Here is a 27,550-nt window from a genome sequence, read left to right as displayed (position 1 = left end):
ATACAATTACGCCCTCAACAGGCCAAATTACCAAAGCACCCCTGTAATGAAATGTGGACCCACATGCATGCATTTAACATCATATTATAATATAATTCATATAAACATGCATATAATCATTTAATGGCATAATTAAACAATTATGGCCCTCCCTGCCTACTAATCTAGCCATTAAACCGCATTAGGGATGTCAGGGCATCACACGTAGCCTCCTACAGACTTCCCCAAAACTTGGAAGTAAATGCGGGGTCTTGATCTGATATAATCGACCTCGGAGCCCTATGAAGGCAAACTATCTCTCTCACATAGAGATATGCGTATTGATCAACTGTATAAGTCGTCCTCACTAGTAAGAAGTGAGCTGATTTGGTGTATCGATTTACAATAACTCACACTAAATCATCTTGACCCACAGTCCTTGGTAACCCAACCACAAAATCTATTATGATGTCATCCTATTTCCACTATGGGACATCCAGAGGCTGTAAGAGCCCTGTTAGTCTCTGATGCTCAGCCTTGACCTGCTGACATGTCAAGCACTTAGCCACATATTCAGTCACATCCCTCTTCATCCTAAGCCACCAATATAGCGATCTCAAATCCCGATACATCTTTGTGGTGCCTGGATGCAAATAGTAAGGGGTAGTATGAGATTCATCCAGAATATCCCATCTGATAACAGTATCCATTGGAACACATATCTGACCCTTGATCTTAGCAACCCCATATTTAACACTGTATTATCCCTAGCCACTCCCGCTAGGACGTCCCTTCTGATCCTCTTCAGATGTAGATCACTCAACTGACTTTCTTTTATCCTCTCTAGAAGAGTAGACTGTAGTGTGAAGTTGGCTAATTGACCCACCACTAATTCTATTCTAGCTCTGGTCATATCCACTGCCAACTCCTTGGATATCTGTCTTGCATTGTATAATTGTCTAGGACCTTTCTAGCTTAAGGAATCTGCCACCACATTGGCCTTCCCAAGGTGATACAAGATTTCACAGTCATAATCCTTCACCAACTCTAGCCAACGCCTAAGTCTCATGTTCAAGTTCTTCTGTGTGAAGAAGTACTTTAGACTCTTGTGGTCAGTGTATATCTCACACTTCTCTCCATAAAGGTAATGCCTCCATAACTTTAATGAAAAGACCACCGCTATTAACTCCAGATCATGAGTAGGGTACCTCTGCTCATATTCCTTCAAATGATGTGATGCATAAGCAATCACCTTCCCTGCCTGCATAAGAACACAACCCAAATCCTGTCTCGAGGCATCACAATACACTACAAACTTCTCCTGATCTATTGGAAGACTCAGTATTAGAGTTGTAATCAACCGTCGCTTCAACACCTGGAAGCTGTTCTCACACCTATCTGACCACACAAACTTTTGGTTCTTGTGTGTTAGTTCTGTCAATGGGGTAGCAATCCTTAAGAACCCTTCCCCAAAATGCTTGTAATAACCTACCAATCCAAGGAAACTTCCAATCTCTGAGGCGTTCCTTGGCCTTGGCCAATCTCTGACTGCCTCAATCTTAGCTGTGTCCACCTTTATCCTATCTCTACTAACAATGTGACTAAGGAAAGTCACATGTGGTAGCTTGAACTCACACTTCTTGAACTTTGCATATAGTCTGTGTTCCCTCAACCTCTGTAGAACCAACTTGAGATGCTGCTCATGTTCTGCCTTCGACTGACAATAAACCAGAATATCATCAATGAAGACGATCACAAACCGATCCAGATAATCTTTGAACACCCTCTCCATCAGATCCATAAAAGTTTTTGGGGCATTAGTCAAACCAAATGACATGACTAAGAGCTTATAATGCCCGTATCTGGTGTGAAAAGCCGTCTTCGGTATATCTCCCTCTTTAATCGTCAGTTGGTGATAACCAGATCGAAGATTCTTTGAGAATACAGTCTTACCCTGCAACTGATCAAACATGTCATCTATCCTTGGCAGAGGATACTTATTCTTAATGGTTAACTTATTCAGTTCCCTGTAGTCAATGCACATCCTCAGAGAACCATCCTTCTTCTTTATAAATATGACTAGCGCACCCCATGGAGAGAAACTAGGTCTAATAAAACCCAAGTCTAACAACTCCTGTAACTATACCTTCAGTTCCTTCAACTCTGTTGGGGCCATTTGGTCCCTAGACACTGGCTTTGTCCCTGGCGCCAGTTCAATAACAAAATCTATCTCTTTGTGTGGCGCCAACCCAGGTAAATCCTTTGGAAACACATCCAAGAACTCATAGACTAATCAGGTTTCTTCTGATCCCACTGGCACGACCTGAGTGGTATCTACCACACTGGCTAGGAATCCTATGCATCCACCTCGCAGTAAGTCTCTAGCACTCAATACTGATATCATAGGTACACGGGGACCATGCACAATGCCAACAAATACAAATGGGTCCTTACCCTCAGGCTCAAAGGTTACCATCTTCTTCTTGCAATCTATGGTTTCCCCATACTTCACTAACCAGTCTAGGCCCAAAATCATGTCAAAGTCGTTCATAACCAACTTTATCAAGTAAACTAACAATTCTTTACCATCCACTGTCACTGGCAGTGATCTGACCCATCTTCTGAAACTACTAACTCCCCAGTGAGTAGTAAGATTCTGAACCCCACTGAATAATAATCACATGGCCTACACAGTCTATAAATTATCCTACTAGAAACAAAAGAGTGTGTAGCACTAGAATTAATCAAAACGGTATAAGAGGTTCTAGCTATAGAAAACTGACCTGTCACCACTGAGGGACTAGCCTCTGCCTGCGTCAATGCGAACACTCGAGTTGGAGTCGAGCTTTCCGCCTTCCTTTGTTCTTCCTTTATTACTCTCGGGCAATCTTTCTTTAAGCGTCCCACTATCCCACACAGAAAGCAGGCCTTTGCCCGACACTCTCCTATAAGATGCCTCCTACATCTGGTGCACTCTGGGTAAGTCCTCCAGCCCTCATTGCCACCCTGACGGCCTATCTATATACCACGTGGCCTCTTTTCGGGGCCTAAAGCTGAAAAGGCATCCATAGCCTTCCTTTTCTGGTCACTGGGGCCTCTGCCCCTACTTGAACCCATAAATTGAGGTCCCGTCCTCCTGGTGTCTCTCCTGGTCGCGTTCTCGTGCCAGATTTTTTTCTCTGTGTCCTCTACAGTAAGGGCTTTCTCTACAACTCGTGCATATGTTGTCACTCCTAACATGGTGGTAGTGCGAACATCCCGAGCTATAATAGGCTGTAGCCCTTGAAGTAATCTTTCCTTCCTTGTTCCATTAGTGGGCACCAAGTCTGCATCGAACTTGGCTTATCTGTCAAATCTTAGCAGCTTACTGAATTCTTCTGCCTTTGCAGCCCTAACTGCATCATTATAATACTTTTCATTGAATACCATTCTGAACTCCTCCCAATCCATGGTATTCACGTTCTTGGTCTGGGATATCACTTCCCATCAAATTTGGGCATCCTCTCAAAACATATCGGTGGCACAGACCACCCTCTCATTACCAACTACCCTCATGAAATCCAAGACAGCGATAGTCATACTCATTCACTGTTCGAACTTAGCCAGATCTGCAATGCCCTAAAAAACTGGAGGGTGTTGCTTCATGAACCTTTCATAGAGAGGTTCCCTTCTATTCCCAGCCTCTGCTGGATGTACTACTGTCGGTACCAACACAGGCGGCACCTTTGGCTGAATGTTCCCTGCAGGAACCTGTTGCTATCTCAGGAGGCGGATCTCTTCTTCCTGCCTCCGTAACCTGGCTTGCATATCAGCAAGCAATTTCTACCAGTTCTCAGGAGCTGGCGGAGGGGTCTGACCCTAACTATCATTTTTCGGCCTGTAGTCCTTGGCCGGCTTGCAGATTTGACTACCCTGGAAGCATACTTTCAAGCTTATACCTTGTTGCAGTAATCGATTCAGCCAGTTAGGTAGTAATTGTTGGGAAACTTATACACGATCTTTGTTTATTTTCATGTAGATCTAATATTAAACAAGTTAATATGAGACAACCTTAAACATGTTTCTAAAATTGAATTAAAAGAAAAATAATGATAAGAATACTTACATTATATGCAACAGAATGAATGAGTCCTTCCTTCAGTTTCTCAAACCCTTGTATCCTTTCTGTCGCAGAGTATTACCGAGAAACTAAATCGATCTTCAATTTTCTTCACAGTCTTCCAAAGTATCCTTGGAATCACTTAGACTAGAGTGGGCAATTCTCAACACATGAGATAGATACAGAGAGAAGAAGAGAAAAGAACAATAAGGCTTAGAAAATAACTTATGTTTAGCGAGAATCTAAAACCTATCAAAAACTTGTGTTTTCAACTCTCTCTTAGCACTCCTTTTATAGAATCATTTAGGCCATATATTTAATAAAAAAATCAATAAATAATAGCCAATTAATAGTTATAGGTCGAAATTATCATGGGCTTTAGGCTCGTGAAATTTCCCATTTGATTATAAGCTCATTGGACTTAAAATCAAGGCCTGTATTATTTTCTATTGATTTAATTAATTAAATCCTTTATCAAATTAATTATTTATAATTTGAACCTTGATTTAAAATTATTTATTAATTTAGATACCAATTTATCTTAATTAATAAATCTGCCATAATTTCTCTTTTCTTCCCTAAATAGTATAACTCTGTGAAACTATCCAAAATTGACTTGGTCAACTTTGATAATTCTAATTGATAATTAAATTAATTAATTGAGACTATCTAGATGATTTTATCCAAGGTACAGTGGGGACCATGGGCCTATAAAATCAAGCTCCAATAAATTATCATAAATCTAACAAATAAATTTACTAACTTATTAATTCCTCGTGACTCCACTAAAGACTCAAAACACTCTTGAATTCATAGAACGCTCTATAACAAATATAGATACACTATTAATTATCCATTGTTCAACCATAATTGTTACTCAATCCTCTATAGACGGTCTACAATGAGATGGGACTAAAAGACCATTTTACCCCTCATTGTATTTTATCCTTAAAACACTTAGTTCCTTGTAAATGATATTTTAGTAAACTAATATTAATTACTGAAATGAGATTTCTATCATTTAGCACATTGAACCAAACTAAAAGAAAACCATCATTTCACTTCTTCATCAGAAGCTATAGATCTTCATATCTATGATTAGCACTCTACTCAATTATACTACCGAGTTCCCAAGATGTAATAGCGTGGCACTTGTTTAATAGCATCAAGAAGGGGAATATTCACCTCCACCTTTCAGAATATGTCAAGAATTTCCTTATCAACCTCTTCCATTTTAGTCTTCTTCAGTCTGCTTGGGAAAGGAGGTGGAGTGACAAAAGTAGGCTTAGTGATTGGTTGTTTAGGACTAATTTGGCACATCTTCTTCAACCGAGCAATCAACTGGTGGCTTGGATGACATATTAATAGGTATTGGAGGACTAGGTGGATCATATTGCTTTCCACTTCTTAAAGTTACTACACTAGAATTATCCTTAGGATTCTTCTCAGGTTATGAAGACAATTTATTAGAAAGATGAGCTTTGAACTTGTTATATGATGCCGCTAGTTGTCCCACCTGCTTCTCCAAACTTTTGATGGAAGCTTGGGTAGTTTCCTGAAACTGAAGAGTATTTTTAGCAATTGCATTGATTAAATCTTCAGTAGAGGGTTTTGTTGTACTTGGTGGGTGAGCAACTTGTGGTGCTTGTGATGGTCTAGGTGCATAATTCCATTGAGATCATTATTGAAGAGAAAAACTAGGCAGTCTAACAGGTGTAGACAGCGAGGCAGCTTGTTGGTGATTCCCATAACGAAGATTTGGATGATCACGCCATCCAGGATTATAAGTTTGTGAAAAAGGTTCATAGTAAATATGGCGTAATTGACCTGGGAATTACCTCCAGCATTAACACCCTCAGTCTCTCCCTCAAATGGAGTAAGGAAAGTATTGGTATCATACCCCACAACCTGACATATTCCACATGGCCGCACCTGTTGGCATAAAACAAGTTGTTGTATCACTGCAGTAAATTGAGCCAATTGATGACCAAGCTGGTTTTCCTTTTAATTGCTCATCTCATTAACTGTCTTTGGTGGTGGATTAGGATCTTGGCAAATGCCAAACTATTGTGAGTTGGCAGCCATATTAGAAATCAAGCTCCTGGATGCAGCAGAAGTCTTAGCAACTAGTGCACCCCCACTGGCTGCATCAATCATACTCCTATCCAGTGATTGTAATCCTTCATAAAAGTACTGGATTAAGAGTTGTTCACTTATCTAATGATGAGGGCAACTAGCACACAACCACTTAAATCTCTCCCAATATTCATACAATGACTCCCCTGTATATTGCCTTATACTGCAGATCTCTTTCCTGATGCTTCCAACTTTAGATGCTGGAAAATATTGTTCTAGGAACATTGTCTTCATACCATTCCAGGTTTCAATAGTACCTGGTGGAAGATAGTACAACCACTCTTTAGCTACATCCTTCAGAGAGAAAGTAAAAGCTCTCTGCTTAATTTATTCTTCAGTAACTGCAACAAGTTTCATACTATAACAGACAATATGAAACTCCTTCAAATGTTTATTCGGGTCCTCACCGGCCAACCTATGGAAAGAGGGCAATAAGTGAATGGGCCCGACTTCAACTCAAAGTTGACATCCAAAGGTGGATACTGGATGTAAAGCGGTTGTTGGTCAAGATCCGACGCTGCCAACTCTTTCAACGTCCTTTGCTGGGCCATAGTTCTATAGAATCGAACTTAGTTGTTAGAATCATATTTGTTGTCAGATGGTAATGTCTCTTTAACAGACTCTACACATTGATAATGACGCTGGAAGAGTGGATTATCAGTGATAGTTCTGGAAGAGTGTGACACGGACGATGCCTCCAGATAATCTTTGGTTTTTTGTAGTCGATCTTGTGTATCGTCTTCACCAGACATATACACCTGAAAATTCTACAATAAAACCTAATTAGTTGCAAATAAATAAATTTGAATAATAAAGTGAATAACAATAGTCCCCGGTTTTAACGGGTGTCGTGTGCCGTGTCAAAATTAATTATTATTTTCTTTTCAGTATTACCAATTACATCAATATAACAGTAAATACTAGTCGAACCCACGATGACTACGTTCGATTTATTATTCAATAATTAACAACGAAACTATTGAAGGGATTTTTTTTTCTCAAATTGAAACTTAAGTAGCATAAACGTAAAAGCAATAATGAGTTGATATTACGATTTAAAGAAACAGTTAAGAGTCGTTCTCCACCCTCCACAATCATTCAAGACCAAAAATAATAAACATTATTCTGATTTCCCAATTAAATTATTAACCCCGTAGATAACGATGAAGCAGTCAATTATCCCAATCTCTCAATTACAATTAATCAAGGAGAAGCGCTCAATAATTAAATATTTATACCAAGCAATAAATTCATGAAGCATGTAATTTATTTAACCTAGGAATAAAATTAATTTATGTGGAGATAGGTTAATCTAAGCAAAAAATCAATTTAGCATATAATTCGTTTAACCTAGGTTCTAAACTCTATCACAATCAGTAATACCTATGACAATACTATAAATTGAAAATGATCACATACACTTAGAACCCTAAACTATTAGGTGAATAGTAATTCTAAGATGATAGTAGAATAATGAAACATCCTAATTAGTTCGCCATCTAACTAGATATCACATAGTACATAACATTAATCATAGAAGAATAGAAGCAATATAGCATTGGAGAAATCAAGAAATAACATTCATTATTGAAAATCAAGAATTCATGTTTTGGGTTTTGAAATAACCCTTAACCTAAAAGAAGATTACTCCATAATTACAAACATAACAAATAACATAAGCATAATTGAAATTAAAGAGTTTTAAAGAAAAGAAGGAAAAACTACAAACATAACTAATAACATAATCATAATTGAAATTAAAGAGTTTTAAAGAGAAGAACGAAAAACTAGTCGATGTAGGAAAGATTGTTGTCCTCTCCTCTGTTCTTCTAATCTCTAGAATTTGTAATTAAAAACTTATGAAAACCTTAGCCCTAAAACTCTTTATAATCCTCTTAAAAATATAATAAAAAATAACATAAAAAATTGAAATCGCGTTGACTGGCCGCGGCCAAGAAAAGTGGTTGTCGCGGCCAATGTGCGTGATACTTGATAAAATTCACATTGAGTCGCGGTCTGGAAAAGTAGTGGCCGCGGCCAGTGCACAGTTTCTCTCAAAAATTCATATTTTGGACGCTACTTGAAGAAGTACTCGCCGCGGCCAAAACTTGCTGTTTCTGAAATCTTAATTCCTTGCATTTAGGTTGCGGCCACCAATTCTTTGAGTCACAACCCACACTCCAAATTCCATTTCACTTGATTTTGTAAGCCGTTACTCAAGCTTCATTCACCGCAACATCACCATATATGCTTAGAGACTTCAAAATACATTAGAATTACATCTCAACTTCATCTTGCAACTCATTTTTTTAGCCTATAAAATTATTAAACAAAAATTGCATAAAATATATTAGTGTTATCAACAAAAATTACAACTTAGTTTAATTATCAAAAACTTACAAAATGAAGCTAAAATCTCCTAAAAAAAAACCAAATTAGCATCGCCCAAATACGAAAGAACTTGCAAAATATATATAACAATGAACTTATCAGGCATTTCGGTCATATTTAAAAATAGTTTGACCAAAATCTGGTCCAAGGTACTCTTTTGTTCCATTTTGCAAAACGTAGGGTCCAAATTGTCATTTAACAAAACACAGGGTCCAATCGGTAGTTTTTGCAAGACACAGGGTCCAAAATGGTATTTACCCATTGTTGTCTATGTTTTGATTATCCGACACGTAGCTATTAGGAGTAATTAGCGACAGGCCATGAAGTCCTCGGGGTGCTAGTTTCTTGATGTGGTCTAGTCCGGCCGAGTCGGAGAAGTCTCTGGTTGGGCCACCCTCCGAGGTCTTCCCTCAGGTGAGGATGCCTCGAAGTGAGACCAGGTTCTGAGCCAATTTCTGAAGCATGGATGCCTCTGGGTCCGAGGTCTCCTCTTCAGGAAGAGGATGTCTTCAAGTGAGGTCATGCCCTTAGGGCCCCTTCTCACTTGGCCATTCTCTAAGTCCAAGACTCTGGTCCTCGGGCCTAGGAGTAGTGCCAGGTGTCAATCACTGCAGGTGTGGGCCTCGAAAGGATCATCTGATAGCTTCTGGTGATCCTCGATTAGTGGTGTCGAGTTCATAAACTCGACAATTGGAATTTCCCACAACGTCGCCTGACATGGGCAAATGTGCGTCGCACCCTGACAGTCACATATATGTTCCCCATAAAGTTGGTGTGTGACTTTCTGCAATGGGATCCATAAAATCTGCGAGGGACATAGTCTTTATTATAATACAACCCTTTGTGTATTAACTTAACTTTAATACCCTAATACTTATGAGAGTTGATTACCATTAGTGACCCCAACCTCTATAAATAAGGCTGAGGTATCTCCTTGTAAAGGGTTCGGTTTTTTAGAGAGAGAAACTCTGTACTCAGTGCAATATATACAATGCCTGAGAATCATCAATGAAGCTTGCTACCACAAGCTTTAAGATCGCTAAATAATAGAGACTCGTGCACTAGGGTTCTTTTATAACCTGAACCATGTAAAACCTTGTGTCTTTCCTTGTTTATCCTTTAGTTTCTCAGATTAAGTTGGCAGCGAAAAAGGCAGTCAACATTTTAGTGCTTTCGTTGAGAGCTTGAAGAAAGCTTGGAAATAGTCATGGTGATCACTCGAAGGAATGCTCAAGACAATACTGCCCTCACATCAGAGCTGAGGGAGGAGAAACTAGTCACATGCCGCCGCAAGACCACCCTTACGCGGTGGAGGAATACAATGAAAATGTCGAATACGACATCATGGACGACGGGGGCGACGATGAATACTATGAGGAGGAATATCCACATCCCATGGATGTGGAGGAGACACCAGAAGTTGTGGCACTCCATGACCTGGTGGCCACTCAACAGCAGAAGATCAACACCCAAGAGGGTAATATTGTCGTTAAGCAGGAGATGGTTAATGCCATGAGGGCTACTCTGGCAACCCAAGGGCTGCGAGTGGACCCCCATGGTGAAGTACCATCTGGGCAGCCAGCTGGTGTGCCTCCTATGCCCCTAGTTTGAATGCCACCTGTCACTCCAGCCAGTGTGCCTCCCGAGCACTCGGTTGGGTTGGCGCGAGATCCGCCAGCTGGCGTGCCACCCATGCACCCAGTTGGAGATGGAACCCCACCTACGTCACAAGACCGTGGCAAAGGTAAGGTTAACGATAACCTTTCTCCTAAATCAAAGAAGGCACGTTGGAACCCCAAAGACAACCAAGTCCCGAGGCCAACTAGCATAGGTGAAGGCCGAGGAGATCGAGGACACCACCAGCCCACCATCTCCCGTGGAGCTCAGGGCATTTCACCCATGTGCGCCAATACGGATCGTGCAAAGCCCAGAGGTGGTGTCCCCTAGGCACCTTTCCATCCCCACAAGAACAATGGACGAGGGGGCGGCATGCGAAATTCCCTTATCGGCAGAAAGCGTAGCCTCAACATCTTGGTTAACAATGAGAATGTTGAGTCCGACGGGGAAACAAAGGTGGCTCGTCTCGAGGACAATGGCACGTTTCGAGGCCAGGCTAACCTACGGGACAACCTTGATGTTATTCGGTGCAATAAGACCCATGGGTGTGAGCCTGCCAAGAAAGGTCCATCAAACCTCAGGGACAATCTTAGCGCCTGAAGGAGAGATAAGCCGGCGCAGAGCGCCAACTAAGACCGGGACCCACTTCGCATAGAATTAGAGAGCCCGAAGAGGATCATGCTCAGAATGGCCTGACGACAAGGCCATGACTCTGACTCGGAGGATGAAGATGGGGAGCCATGCACTCCTCATATAGTGGAAGCCCCTTTGTTGCAGGGCTTCAAAATGACGGTCATCCCATTTTATGATGGCGACTCAGACCCCACCGGCCACCTCTCAAAGTTCAACATGCTAATGCCGGTGCACTGCATCTCCGAGGACGCTAAGTGCCATGTGTTCCCGATAACTCTAATGGGACCAGTAGACGAGTGGTTCATGAAACACTGGCCGTGATCCATTCAATCATGGAACTGACTATCATCTTCCTTTCAAAGATAGTTTATAGCAGATCAAAAGGTGAGTTTTGAGGTCAATGCTTTGGCCAATATAAAGCAAGGACCCTTCGAGACCCTCAAGGCATATATCAAGCACTTCAAAGAGGAAGTTGCAAGGACCAAGAGGGTTGATGATGGCCAGCAACTGATGGCATTGCAGGCCGACATTCGTGCTGGGTCCTCATTGTGGGATGACCTCTAGCAGAGAGGATGCCGACGGCTTGACGACTTCATCCGTCGAGCACAAGAATATATGAACTAAGAGGATGCCCAGATCAGAGTGTTTTGGGGGCCTGTCGTCTTTCCCACTTTGACAACGGTTGGCCCCGTTGCTTCGGGGATCCAGTATTGGCCTTACGCTTCTGTCCAACCAAGTTTGGGGGTAGTCTAGTCTAGTCCAAGTGTCCTGCCAATTGGCTTTAGTGCCATGCCGACTGCCAATTTCAGTGCGGTTCCGACGGGATATGGAGCGACATCCACTGGGTATAGTGCTTTTCAGCCTGCATTTAGTGCTGGAGTTGCCGCTCCACCCTAGTCTACCACACCTACTAAAAATCCCAACAGCAGTAAGCACGGGGGCAAGGGTAAGGGCCGAAAGCCCAAGGGAAATGGGATCGCACAGGCTGAACAGGGAACTACCCCTGGTGAGAAGTATGTCTCGCAGTACTTCGAGTACAGTGACTTGGTAGACTCCAGTGAGAATATCTTTGTGGCTACGAAACAACATGCTCATTACCAGAAGCCACAACCCATCCGGAGGGATAGGGAAAGACGAGATCCCATAAAGTTTTTTTTGTTTTCATAACGATATAAGGCTCCACACCAATGAGTGCCGCTAGCTCAAGGATGAGATCGATAACCTCATCAAGTTGGGGCACGTCCACCAATACACTCGAAGTGGGCTTTGCCAACCTCCAGCCCCAACATCAGGAATACATGTGCAACCTATGCTTATATATCTCTGAGCTAGGTGCCCATAGCTCCACCGTAGCCAATAGCAAACAGGCCCCCTCCGGTGAACGACAGAGTGGGGACCATTTCGGGAGGACCCCACTTGGGAGGCAGTTCTAGAGGCTCGCAAAACTGGTACGCGTAGGCCTTAAACAACGATGATGAGGTACTGGCCTTAACTCAACTGCCAACCCAGATGTTGTGGATGACTAACCAAGTCATCACATTCTCCGAGGACGATGCTCAGAGAGTTCACTTCCCACACCACGACCCTTTAGTGATCGAGAGTCAGGTGTCCAACAAGATGGTGGCTAGGATCCTAGTGGACAATGGGAGTTTAGTGAATCTTTTGTTTAAGTCTGCTTTCGAGAAGATCGGGTTGGCCATAAGCGATCTGTCCTCGTGCACCTCGAATCTTTACGGATTCTCAAGAGAGGGTCTCATACCAATGGGCCAAATCAAGTTACTCGTGACACTGGGGGAAGAGCCTCACCAGGCCTTCAAGTGTTGCACTTTCTTGGTGGTGGACTGCCCCTCTGCGTATAACACCATTTTATGGCGTCCAACCTTGGTGGAATTTAGAGCCGTCACCTCAATTCGGCATCTGTGCCTGAAATTTCCTACGAAGTCAGAAATTGGTACTGTCCGAGGAGACCAGAAGGAGGCGAGGCAATGCTATAGTGTCTCCCTCTGACAACCAATAATGGTGATCGAGACAATGGACCACGATCAATCTCTTCCTGAGAATGCAGAAATGATAGCGGTACTGGCTGAAGAGGCAGATGAGCTAGACCCACGAGTTTAAGAGGAGAGGGTTGTCGAGCCGATGGAGGAAGTCGAGGAGTTGGCTCTCGACGTGGCCAGTTCGGATAGGAGAACCAAGATTGGGTAGAATTTGGATGAGAAAGTTCGAAACTCGCTCCTAGCCTTCCTCTGGGAAAACTACGATGTCTTCGCCTGGTCTCACTCTGACATGACAGGCATTGAACCAAATATCATTTTCCATGCTTTGAATGTCGATCCAAACGTCGCTCCAATCCAACAGAAGTGGAAGAATTTTGACCAGACTAGAGCGGAAGCCCTAAAGGTTGAGGTGGACAAATTTCTTGCGAACGGTTTCATCTAAAGTGCACAGTATCCCAAGTGGGTATCTAATCCGGTCCTTGAGCCTAAGCCAAATGACACCTGGAGGACCTGCCCTAAGGATTGCTTCCCACTACCAAAAATCAATCAGATGGTCAATGCCACCTCTAACTATGAGCTTTTTTCCTTCATGGACGCGTACTCAGGGTATAGCCATATTTCCATGCATGTTGCGGACCAAGAGCACACTAGCTTCCGAATGGACTAGGAAATTTATTGCTATAAGGTGATGCCCTTGGGGCTAAAGAATGCTGGGGCCACCTACCAAAGGCTCGTAAATCGAATGTTCAAGGAGCAGTTGGGACGGAATATGGAGGTGTATGTGGATGACATGCTAGTAAAGTCCCGAACGACCCCCGACCACGTGAGGGACCTCGCGGAGGTGTTCTCGGTGCTTCGCAAGTTTGGAATGAAGCTAAATCCCCAAAAGTGCACGTTTGGCGTTGCCTCAGGATAATTCCTAGGCTTCATTGTCAGTGCTCAGGGAATAGAGGCAAACCCCAAAAAGATTAAAGCCCAGATCGATATGCCATCCCCCCGAAGGCATAAGGATGTCAAGAGCCTCACTGGAAGGATCATTGCACTGAGTCATTTTGTTTCCAAGGTGAAGGATAAGTGCATCTCGTTCTTTAACATCCTCTGGGGAGGACAAAGGTTGGAATGGATAGAGGAATGTGAGAAAGCGTCCCAACAAATGAAGGCTCATATGGAAAGCCCTTCTATCCTATCAAAGCCCATGGACAAGAAACCCCATTACTTAACATGGTTGTTTTTGAGAATGCCATCAACACCGCCTTAGTTCGCGAAGAAGGCCGTGTCCAGCATCCTGTGTATTATGGGAGCAAGAGGTTCCTCGGAGTAGAGTCTAGATACCTGCTCATATAAAAGCTGACGTTCTGCCTGACAGTGGCTTCTCAGAAGCTAAGGCCCCACTTCCAGCCACATCCCATCAAAGTCCTCACGAACCACCCTTTGCGGCAAGTCCCCTAAAAGCTGGAGTCATCTGGGAGACTCTTGAAGTGGGCTGTGAAACTCAGTCAGTTTGACATCGTTTATCCCTCGAGGATGGCCATAAAAGGGAAGGTGCTGGCTGATTTCATAGCCGAGTGCACGGGAAATCATGGGGGACCTATGGACACCATGATAGAAGGGCCCACTTGGAAGCCGTATGTCGACGGGTCATCGAATGAAAATGGGGTCAGGGCAGGTCTCATTTTAGTATCCCCCGAAGAGCACAGAGTCCACAATGCCTTAAGATTTGGGTTCGACACCTCTAACAATGAAGCAGAGTATGAGGCGCTGACCGTTGGACTTTGAGTTGCACTTGAGCTTAAAGCCGAGGGCCTCGAGGTTTTCAGTGACTCACAGCTAGTAGTTAATCAGGTACTGGGGAGTACCAGGCCAGAGTAACAAAAATGGCCAATTACCTAGAAAAGACCCAAGAGATGCTGCATGGCTTTAGAAAATTCATAATTCAATAAGTGCCGCGGGAACAGAACTCGGACGCTGACGCCTTGGCCAAGCTAGCAGCCACCAAGGATGCTGAACTGATCATTGTAGTCCTCATCGACTACTTGTCTTCTCTGAGAATCTCATCACCCAAGGAAGTGGAGGCAATCTAGCCTGGATGGGTGGATGGAACCCATAATTGAAAATCCAGTCTCAGGGGAGTTGCCACAGGACAAAAAAGTAGCTCGGAAGCTACTCCACCAGGCACCTCGGTACATTGTCATGGATGACAAGTTGTATAGGTGAGGGTATTCGTTGCCTCTTTTAGGGTGCGTGTCCAAGCAAGAAGCCAACATGATACTCCGATAGGTGCATGAGGGCTTTTTGGGGGACCACGCTAGGGGGAAAAGCCTCACCAGGAAAATCTTGAGGCAGGGATACTTCTGTCAAGAAATTTGACAAGTGCCAATGTTTTGCCACTATATGTAGAGCTCCTCCGAATGAGCTCACTCAGATGACGAATCCTTGGCCCTTCGTGGTCTGGGGCATTGACCTTATCGGGTCACTGCCCACGGGAAAAAGAGGAACGAAGTATGCAATAGTGGCGATCGACTACTTCACGAAGTGGGTCAAGGCTGAGCCGCTCACTACTATCACTTCCAAAAAGGCTCTAGATTTCGTCATCAAGAACATTGTTTGCCACTATAGGCTCCCAAGGAAAATAGTCTCTGATAATGGTCTGAAGTTTGACAGCGAGGTGTTCATAGATTTCTGTCAGAGACACGGAGTCATGAAAAGCTTTTCCTTCGTCGCCCACCCGTAGACAAATAGGCAGGTGGAAGCAGTCAACAAGATGCTCAAGGCTACCTTAAAGAAAAGGCTTGAGCAAGCGAAAGACGCTTGGCCCGAGGAGCTGCCTAGGGCATTGTGGAGCTATTGCACCACTGCCAGGACCTCAACCAACCACTCACCATTCTCAATGGCCTATGGGTATGAAGCCATGCTTCCAGTTGAAGCAACAATCTCCAAGCACTAATTGGATACATATGATCCAACCATAAACCATGCTTTACTGTGAGAATCCCTAGACCTCGTGGAGGAGCTCCGTGAAGCTTCTCAGCTTTGAGTAGCGTCCTTCGAGCAGCAGGTAGCCAGGTATTTCAACTCTAAAGTGAAGGATAGAAGTTTGGGGTCGGAGATTTGGTGTTGCGAAGAGTCTTTTTAGCCACTCGAGACCCCAGTGCAGGAGTGCTGAGACCTAACTGGGAAGGCCCATACCAAGTTGAGAGCGTTGTATGTTCGGGGACATACAAATTGTCATGACTAAGTGGGGATTTGATACCCCACGCCTGGAATGCCGAGCATCTTCGCCGGTATTACCAGTAATATGAGTAGTGAACTTTGTTAATTTTTGTAATCTCCATTGTAGCCTCTAGGCACATTTAATGGAAGCCGTGTATATAAAACACGATAAAAAAGAAATTTGTGTGTCTACTTATATTCTTTGGGTTCCTTTATTCTGTTAATGCTATGTATATAAGCACCCGCTCACTGGCCTGGACAAGTGAACGCAAACTAGTCTCTGATCACTTGGGGGGCATGGAGTTGGGGTAGCAACACGCCTCGAGGGAAACTAAACGTGTCAAAAGCAGAGTAAGCCTAGTGTCGCCACCCCGAGAATAGAAAAACCTAGGAAACTAGTCAAGTTTGGCTTAAGAGACTAAGCTTGTTCCAAGCAGAGTAGGGCTTAACATCTAGAGACTAGACAAAGAATCTTAGTAGCGTGAGAACAAACCTGTGTCACCTCTCGTGGACATTGTGCCCGAGGAGCTCTGATCAAGTCCTTTAATCTCGAGATGCGAATGGAAGACCGAGTACTCTGTACTTGGTCTTGGGGCAGACTTGGGATGCTTCTTGTGGACATTGTGCCTGAGGAGTTATGCCCAAGTCCTCCACATGCCTCGAGCATTATAGCATCGGGAAGTCCATGACATGGGAGCTTGGCTAGTCGACGAGTGAAGTACCTATAGTGTCATGGGATCCTATAGCTAAATGACCTGATAGAAACGCAGTGTTGAAAAGATCCAAGTAACGCGAGATTGGATTTAGCATATTCTCCCGAGGACAGCGCATGCCTGGGGTGTAAAAAAAATCCAAATCAAAGTGATGTGAACAGAAGCCCGAGTCATCGGTACTCCGGCACTAGCAGAAGTCACCTTAAGACTTGAGCAGAATGCTTCATGAACACAGATTGAGGTTACCTCTCGAGGACACTATGCCCGAGGAGCAGTAACTCAGTCCTATGATCTTGAGATGCGAATCGAGGCCCGAATCATTGGAACTCTTGGCTAGACCTCGAGTGCTTAAAATCAAGTCACGACAGACCTAGTCAAAGGGCATGAACTCAACCTCCAAGGCCTAGGATAAGGAGTTCACTACTTCCAAATGAGTAGGTTCCGAGCTGTGTACTCGAGGGGCAAATCAAGAATCCCAAGTTGGCGCACTAGTGACCACGTTCCTGGGGGCAGATAGCTTAGTGTGAATGACCCCCTAAAGCCCCCAGTCATTAGGACTTTGGGATACAGGATGACATTAAAGTTACTTTCAAGGGCATTGAGCCTGGAAGGTAACACTAAATGTCAAGCACTAAGGAAGAAACCTATAGTACATGACCTCCTAAAACCTGAGTCGTTGGAACTCAGGGATGTAGGATAGTCGAGTGCCCTCACTTGACACCGTGTCAAAGTTACTCTTATGACCTCGAGCCTAAGGTGAAACACTAGATGAACAAGCGTCTAAGCACTGGTAGGAGAATCTACAAGCTCTAAGTACCACAGGCAGGCCCTGTCCTGAGTCATTGGAACTCGGGGACGTAGGGCCGCGTCGAGTAACCACTTGACCTAGCATTAAAGTTACTCTCAAGGAGCACTAGCCTATAGAGCAACACTAAATGAATGAAAAATTCCTAAGTACTAATAGAAGTTGATAAAAACTCGAGTCTTCAAGACTCGAGCGGAAGACCCGATTCAGCGTCTTGGGACTCTCACGAGTATGGTAAGTTGAGTTAGCAAGTCCATGTTGCATACTTGTTAAAGGTTAGATTCAGCAATAATAATACAATCATGGCAGTAAAGTAGTGCAAGCTGCATACGTTTAAATGGAAAATAGTTACAACAGTGCTCGAGGGCTCGAGCGTTGATTGTCTATACCCCAATAAACTATGGCACACATGCCTATTTAGCTAAAAAATAATACAAAACAAAATTACTGAGGCCCTAGGTTTGAGGGCACCTCCGCCACCATCTCGATCACAAGATCTGCTTCAGGAATGAGACCTGCAGCCAAGGCCTCCTTCTCTTGGCTGCCCTGGCCTCTTCCGCCTCAAGACACGCCTCGAGCTTTGTCTTCATGTCGGGATCCTCGGTGAATGAGAGATCTTGTAACGCCCTGGATAGCCAAGACCGCACACTGTGTGTTTAAAATAGTGCTTAACTCACTAAACAAGTCATTTGGACTTAAACATGTAATTAAAGACTAAATCAAAGTTAAGTACTAAAATTTTTGGTCAAAGAAGTAATTAATTTTCATTAAAAATATTAAGTTTATACACAGGATCCCAAAAAGTGTTTAGAGACTGATAAAAGACAAATAAAATATAGATTAGTCATCCTAAGCAGCAAAACAGGGTTCAACCCTAGTTCCTCCCAAGCTATCTTGACCGTGGCGGTCGAGTAGGCTGCATATGTACACACCACCCCTGAAGCTCTCCAACTCATGGCTGGTCTAGCTCTCCTTTTCCCTTACCTGCACCACATGCCACCCATGAGCCAAGGATCATCAAGAAAACCTAAATAAACAGGTACAAATGAGAAACAATATATAAGCAGTAAACTTAAATCAATAAATTCAATTAGCAATAGGATATAAGCAATAATCTTAGCAGGAATAACCTGCTCATTCAAACACATAATCCAACCTCAACAATCACTGTAGTTAGTTAAGTGCAATCAACACTTTTGTTTATTTGTATAACGTTTGGGCCCAACGCCCTTAGGTCGAGTCCTCTAGTCTTATAGCTGACCCCGACACGCTTAGGCCGGGCTATGTTCTACACGCTTGCTATCGGCCCCGGCGCCCTTAGGCTAGCCTTCAAAATAGATATAATCACATATATATTACACAACACGCAATCAAATGTAGCATATACATGCACGCCTTACCAGATATTCTCAAATGCAGTTATAGCCATATTCTCACATATGGTCATAGTCATACTCATATTTATTAATAGGGGTCCGAGCCCCAATCACAACCCTGGTGCAATTTTCTTACCTCATGTTTCGTGCGATAGACGATACGAGCTCAAGTACGGTCCTGATCTTGAGCCTTGTGATAATCTAGTCACAACATAAACACACTCTTATTAGGGATTGACTTCAAATCCCGAGCCTCACTATAAACCCTATCCTTAAGGTTACTATTCTCAGTTATCGGGATGTTGAAAATGTCCTCTGAGCCCCCAAGTGAGCCACCAAATGGATTCCCAAGCTCCCCGAGCCCTAATCCTAAAATCAGCAAAACCACACTTCTGGACATCTGGCGTGGTTGCACCTGTCCCTGGCGCGGTCGCGCTTGTAGAAAGTTTAAGCTTTCTGGGGTACTGGCGCGGTTGCGCCCCTAGACTCGATACCTCAATCCCAACAAAATTTCCTGGTTTTTGGGACACTAGCGTGATCGCACCACAACCTAGCGCGGTCACCCTAGGTCATCAAAAACCCAAAAACTACCCAAAAGCTTAGTGTTCTTCCCCAATTTAACACTTACGACTTCTCCTTGAATTTCAAAGCTAAAACTTGACCCCAATTCAATATTTCAGCAGATTTAAGGCCAGGAAATGCCTCATACAACATAGGCAAACTGTATCCCAATTCAAGACACCATAAAAACAAATCAAAACACCTTAGAACATTGATTTGCACTTCTTGAATTTCAGATTCAAGCTTTCCTCCCAAAACTGAGAACCACTTTACAAATCAAGATTTCCAGTAGCAAACAGACCCTCAAATTAATTTAAAAACCATTTACTAACATCATTCTATAACCTAAGTAACATCAAATCCCCAAAATCCGTATATCCAAACTCTAATTCCCCAAAGCTCAAGAACACAAGTAAATTCAAGGAAAACTCCAAAATTAAGCAAGCATACCTCTAAATTCTGAAAATCTCTAAGTGTAGAAGAATCTTGGGCAGCTCCTAATCCCTCCAACAACTCAAGTTCTCCAAGAACATCCCCAATTCAACTTGGACTAACCCTTGTGCTTGGTCCCTTGAGAGAAAGTACTTGAAAATGACCAAAAGGAGAGGTAGGGAGCTTAAAATGTGAATGGGAAGGTTGTTGCTGCCTTGGTCTATATTCTTGGTCAAGTGACCACTATACCCTCAATCTAAAACCCAATCCAAGGCATTCCCCAAGGGAAAATCGGTCATATAACCATTAATCCCGCTAAACCTCAATTAACACCCTAAATTCCCAATTCAATTACTATTCCCCCAAATACAAATATTTTTTCTCAATAATATCTTAAAAGTTCCCAAAGTATGCCAATTACCAAAATACCCCTTGGCTCACTCCGAGCCGGGTATAAATCCCCGCTGTGACTTTTCCGCCAAATTGCTCTAAAGGATCAACTTAAGCCAGTTATCACAAATAATCCACATAGTAATGTGGTTCCAATCACATAACACATATAATTACAATTATACCCTTAACAGGTCAAAATTACATAAATACTTTTTTTCACAAAAACAAGCCCACAATCACATTCAATACAGATTAGCATGCGCAAATAGTCATATCTTAATGTAACTCATGTATTTCACATAATCTCATATATATTCAATTGAATTTAAACATAAATCTGATTATGCCTTCATGGCATTGTAATCAAGGCACTCAGTCTTAATAACGAATTCGGGACGTTACATATCCATGTTTCTGTTGCTCTGCCTAGCAACAAAGAGTGTAATCGACCATCACATCGAGGTCCTTCTCTAGTTCTTCAGCTCGGTGATGATGGTCTTCGACAACTTTCTTGATTTTCTCCAGCTCCTTGGCATGGGCTAGAGACTCTGCCCAGGCTCGGATCGAATTGGAAAATGGAAAGATTTGTACAAGTGATACCTTTTGTCACCATTTTGTGGAAAATAGTTAGGTATGAATATGTTAGATACCTGTAACTCGATTGGTGAAATAGTATCTCTCTCCAAAAAAGCATTTTTTTTACCACCGCCCAAAGAAAATATTTTGTTGCAAATGAACAAGATATTGAGGAATTGTCCATACATAAAATCATAATTATTGATACGGGCCTTTTCCACATAAAAAGGGAATTCTTTGTTACAATAGCAGCAGAAGTGATGTGGATTATTCAAGAATCGAAATCAATTTGCTTTATAAAAAGAAGATATCAATGAGCTTCTATGAAATGGTTTCATGGGATTCAGCCAATTTTCTTGATCGTGGGATATCATTGAGAAATAGGAATCCGTGTTATCAAAAAATTTCCTGCGATTATTTCTAGTATGGAATGAGTCAATCATCCACTTTGGTATCTTATTGAACAAAAATGGTGATATTTTTCCTCCATTAATCAAGAATTTCAATTTTTGGGAAGTATCATGATCATCCAATAAAAAAGGTTTCCATTTTTTTAAAAGAACGATTTGAAGACCTATTGATTCTAACAACTGATGGTAGAGTTGATCATTCGAACCTTTCAATTCATAGATGTGGATCTCGGACCTATGAATGGGGATATTCCCGAAACTCACAAAGAAAAAAGGAAGTCAGTTAGACAAAAAAAGAAGAAACTTGGACAAAAAGAAAGGAATGACTTAGACAAATCTTTTTTGTTGATAACCTTAGACCAATCAATCGAATATTGATTAATACGTAATCGATCGAACACTACTTGAAAATGAAAACGACTCTTCTGCTCGGAAATGAAATGTTCAAAATGTTCCTGTAAATTCTTGCTCCCATTGGACCATTTGTATCTATATGCATTAGGATCCCGATTCATGGATCTCTCGGTTCGATAAATGTTTCTGTAAATTCTTGCTCCCATCGAACCATTTCTTCTGACTCTTTTTCAAATTTGAGAAATGTTGGTTGATCATATATTTCATTATAGTTCTATGATTCAGAGTACCGTTTCCTATTTGATCCCTTTGAATTACATATTCAAAGTTGCGATCGGATCTATTCATTAAAAATAATCGATTCAATACATTTCTTATGTACCCATAGGTGCTATATTGGATTTAAATCAAATTTCAGATCAATCTATATTGATTGACTGCCTCCGTTATGCTGTTGCTAGCAAATACCATTATTTTTGGTTTTGGATCTTCCAAATCATTCGCGCAGGAGGTCCAGACCCATTTTTTTTCTGATCCTTTGATAAAAAGATTCATTTTCTTCATAAAAAATAAGAGGTAGAATCAGTAAATATTTCTTTTTCGATTCATCCCTGGAGTTGAATACCTCATTCAAGAATTGTTTTTGATCCAATCTGTAGGAATCAATAGAAAGGGAAAATCCCTTATGATACACTAGATCCAGCTTGGTTATTAATAGAGTGAATAAATCTGCCATTTCTTGAAATCTCTCTTCTGATTCAAAATCGTGGTGTAACGTGTATCCCCCCTGTTCCGGTCATGGAATAGAAGAACTAAATCAAAAAATGGATTTTTGTTCAAGAATGAAATCTTATTGGAACTGTCCATATCCAGTTCATCCTTCAGAACCATATCACATCCCGGATCTGATGAAATAGGATGAATTGAGATGGTATTTTGTAAATACGTAATTATCTTGAATATATTAACTATTTCTTTATTTTCCGATCGCCTGGAAGGGACAAAAGAAACATCTTGTTCTTTCTTAAAAAATTATTGATCTCTGGTGGACCTCTCAGTAGGATTCGAACCCAGATGAAGTTCTGACCATCTGTCAGAGAAAAAAGAACGAATGGATCTTGTCGGATTCCCAAGAAATTCTTCGATTTCTTCCGGAAGCAGATGAATAATCATCTTCTTCTCACGTTCTGTGAATAGTCGGGACATTGAGGAATATCCAGAAAGACATTTAGGGAATCGGTCTGATTCTATCTCTGTTCATTCCGTTTGAAGAAAGGAAGGATCCCAAAGAATCGATCTTTCTTTTAGTTGTTGAATCTCTCTTTGATTAATCAATGTGTGATATTCTGAATTCTCATTACTAATGGAATCAAAATGATATCTGGATCGATCAAAAGATCCTTTCAATTAGCTATAATCCGTTACTTGAACCAAAGTAGATCTTGTGGAATCATATTGAATATTTGATGATGCATTCCGTACCTTACTAAAAAACCGATCCTTGTTTTCCAACCACACATTGTTTTCCTGATTCGTGCGGATTCTTCCCCCAACTAAAGAAGAGATCTTGGCGGAATTGCCACATATGAAATTGAGCACAATTTTACAAAGAAATAGCCCACTTGTTTCTCGAGAAGAGATAGGAAATATGCTCAATATCATTTGATTGAATAGTTGACCTAGATCCTTGTTGTTTGAAGAAACCCTTCGCTTCAATTGGTATTTTTTTCACGAAAAGCAAACATGAGATAACAAATCAAGTCTTTCACTAAGATTTCGAATAGCTGTGATGAATTCAAGTTGATTATGTTTCGCCTCTTCCTCGGAGAAAGACGATCAAACAATTCTCAATCATGGTCCTTGTGGATCGGATCATCCATATAATATAAAAAAAAACTCCAGATATTTGATATCTTTCTCTTTGAATGAGATCTCAATTCCAGCGATGGTTTCATTAGATATCTTACAACTAGAATCCCTCTTTTTTCCGAGCCAATTCCTCCACCATCGCGAGCCCCAGTTAGATTCAAGCATGATACACTTTTTAGTTATAGGGAGAACCCAAGTACTCTCTTTTGGATCCAGGAAACAACTCTCAGAGATTTTTTTTCCTTTTGGAAGATACAAGAGCGAAACAATCAACCTATTGATATTGGAAGACCAAAAAGATTCTTTCAATGTATCATTTCTGGGGCCAATGAAATTCATATGTATAGGAAGAACCCCTGTCAAATAGAGATTTTTTCTTTTGACCATCTTTCAATTGTTAATACGATATATAAGGACCGCTACTACAAATAGTACTACACCCTTAATCGTGAAATATCGATTGCTTGTTGAACCCTGTAAATGTGAATTGCGTGAAAGTAGGATACTCCAAATTCGGGAGTCCAAGAGTTTTATAAAACGTTCTTGATGGAAAAAGATGTGAATGAAAGATATCACTGAATTCAATTGGGTCCATGAATCTAAGAAATAGTGAGAATTCTTGATCTCTCTCAATTCGAAAATCCAGGATTTGAATTGATGTCAGAAATTCCGTCTAGTAAAATAGAAGAATTATAAATCTCCAAAATAATATATAGGAATACCGCAAATAAAGCCATTGCGATACCCATCAAAGGAGTAGTTCCCCACCTAGGAGCTACTTTACCATATTCTGAATTCAATGGTTTCAATAAACTCACTGCACCAGTTTGTCTTGAACCAGATCTAGAACTACCCTCAACAGTTTGTGTAGCCATAAATCCTATTTTCTATTCATTGAGATCTGTTGACTTTGTATACCATTCCGTTGTAATAAATGATCTTAGAATATATCTATTGTGGTCTTTTAATTATATAATAATGGAAACAACAACCCTAGTTGCCATATTTATATCTGGTTTACTTGTAAGTTCTACTGGGTACGCCTTATATACTGCTTTTGGGCAACCCTCTCAACAACTAAGAGATCCATTCGAGGAACACGGGGACTAGTTGAAGTAATGAGCCTCCCGATTGGGAGGCTCATTACTTTCAATTGAGATAATGAAAAATTATTTCATTTTTTAGTTGGAACTTTAGGTGGTTCTCGAAAAAAGATAGCGAAAAAATGATTCCTAGAGTTGAGACTAAAAGGAATGTATAAACCAATGCTTCCACAGATTCGATCGTGGTTTACAATTATAGCTTCCATACCTATTTATTTGAGATCGTCTCCCGGATAAAGAAAGAACAAACCAAGAGTCAAAGAAAAGACATCGACTCAAATCAAGATTTATCTGGTATTCTATATAAAATCCCAAAACTAAAGACAAAAAATAACAAAGCAATATTCTATCAGACTACTTGTCTTCTTGTAGTTGGATCTCCAAGTTTTGGAATGCTCCAAATTCTACTTGAGCATCCAAATCTGGGTCAATACCAGCAAAGACATCCCTGAACAAAGTTCTAGCACCATGCCAAATGTGCCCAAAGAAGAAGAGCAGAGCAAACGAAGCATGTCCAAAAGTAAACCAGCCCCTCAGACTACTACAAAAAACACCATCAGATTTCAAAGTAGCACGATCTAATTTAAAAATTTCACCTAATTGCGCACGTCTAGCATATTTTTTCACAGTAGCAGGATCATTATATGTAATGACCCACTAATCTAGACTTTTTGGACCATTAACGAAACTATACATAAACTTACATTTTTACGAAAATACCATAATTTTATTGAGTAACTTGTAAAATAAGAGTTACTTACAAATAAATACTAAGAAGGATATGGGATCCCATTGTCTTTAAACAAACAAAAACATGATTTAAATGAAAAGAATTACATAAGAAATGAGGAAAATACATATAAAACCATAAAGAGGTAAAATGAGACTACATCCTCGAATCGAATAACGCTCGGCCCCTTGACTCCATTCACCATCGATACACATCCTCTAAGCATCACGAATCTTACTGCCTCTAAAGCTTATTTCCTGCACATAAAACAGAAAGGAATGAGCCTAATGCCCAGCAAGGAAAATCTAACACATAGTCATAAACATAACTTTCATAGTAAACGTAAAGACATATCATAACACTTAATACATACACTTATTATAATGACCATTATTACTTGAAGTCCCATAGACTAAACAAGCTTATGCCCATGAGATTAGTGGGGTCCTACTAGCTAAGTAGGCATATGCCCATAATCTTTTTGGGGTCTTGTTAGTCAAATAGGGCATAAGCCCAAGCCTACAAACATACACATTCATAACATATTCATAACATATCATATTTCATAACATAACACATAAGATAACATAAGCAATACACATATAGATTCTATCTTATTTTCCTTACCAAAGTTACCGGGATATGATGGACTGAGTTGGGACTTTTGGAACACTCCTAAAACCATATGAGAAAGAGTGAGTCTTAAGAAGAAGAAATGAAAATGAATAGGAAGACTAAACCATTGAGAAATATGCTTACCACAACTTATGTGCTTAAGAACTTGGATTCCCTAACCAAAATAAGAATGAGGTTAGGGGACTGAGTAGAAGGCTTTGAGAAAGAAAATAACATGAAACAAATGAAATAGAGTTTCAGGTTTACCTCAAAGACTTGCAAGACCAATCTAACCACAACCGAAATACTAACGAACCTCACTTCCCAAAGTGTTTGATAAGCTTATGATGTTTAAGCTTATGACTTTCCCACCCAAGTGTTTAACTCTCACACTCTCCTAGCACTTGCAGCTTCTGAACTTAGAGTAAAAGGTGAATAAATGGCTGGGTACTAGGTCCTATTTATAGAGTTTGGGAATGAAAGTATCTTGATTTTACTTGAATAAAAATAATGGCTTTTTAGGTGAAAAATATTTGAATAATCGTTCAGCAGAGGCTGAAGACTCGTTCAAAAGATGCTGGACTTATGAAGGAGTTTGAATGGCTGAAAGGAAAAGAATTCAAAAGTGTTTGAATTTATGCTGGAGGAGGCGATATATCGCCCCCTATAGGCGATATATCGCCTGGACCATTGTTCCCGAGGCGACCGTGCATCGATTCGTGTTTTCCGTAACTATGTGCTGCGATATATCGCCCCCTATAGCTGCGATATATCGGCACACGCTGAATATTTAAACACGAAATTACACATTTTTAGCTAAGTTTGAATGGAGTAAATAGCCTTGACTAAGCCCTCAACGTATTCAAAGCTGCTGACTGACCCTATAACATTCAAACTTTACTCCTTATTAAATTTAATCCTAAAAAATACTTAATCCTTAATCACCATTCATAACATGTGCTTAAAATCCTATTGGTTGATATCTAAACCTTATAGTATAATAAATAAAATCCTTAATATCAGTCACATTAATCACACCTTAGGTTAAACTTAATATTCTTAACTATAGGTTAAACTTAGAAAATCTATAAATACTACTATGAGTGTCCAAATAATTCCCGGTCTGAACCAAAAATCCACAGTTACAAAGATAATACTATACATACTATAATACTACTAAATAATTAGCTAAGTAAAGTTCTTGGACTCTACATTATAACTGATTCCATTGAGTTCACCGTCGTAGAACTCAATAGTTACACCTACTTGTTCAACACTATATTTTGATTCTGCCCTTCAAAAATGAACATCGGCTCTAACAATTCTGTCTCCATCTACCAAAACAACCAGAAATGTTTCAAAAAACGTAGGCATATGACGTACAGAAATTTCACGCCCTTCTTTATCTTTAAAGATAGGGTGTCCTAACCAACCAACAACTATTCCATCCCCGTTGTCCATTGAGCCTGCTCTGAATAATCCCCCTTTTGCCAGATTATTGTCGATGTAATCATAAAAGGCTAATTTTTCTGGAATTTTAGACCAAGCTTC

The 27,550-nt window shown here is 41.1% G+C and overlaps 1 non-coding gene across 1 annotated transcript; it reads left to right on the top strand.

Annotated features, from left to right (window-relative positions):
• The first annotated feature begins 6,293 nt into the window (after nt 1–6,293).
• Nucleotides 6,294–6,400, top strand: LOC133780736 (small nucleolar RNA R71). Its single transcript, XR_009869554.1, has one exon. It is a non-coding gene; the product is annotated as a small nucleolar RNA R71 (small nucleolar RNA).
• The last annotated feature ends 21,150 nt before the right edge of the window (nt 6,401–27,550 follow it).

Source organism: Humulus lupulus, chromosome 5 (genome assembly GCF_963169125.1).
Source record: "Humulus lupulus chromosome 5, drHumLupu1.1, whole genome shotgun sequence".
Lineage (NCBI taxonomy): Eukaryota > Viridiplantae > Streptophyta > Magnoliopsida > Rosales > Cannabaceae > Humulus > Humulus lupulus.
Note: the sequence above shows the minus strand (reverse complement) of the source record. Positions and strands in the feature narration are given on the sequence as shown.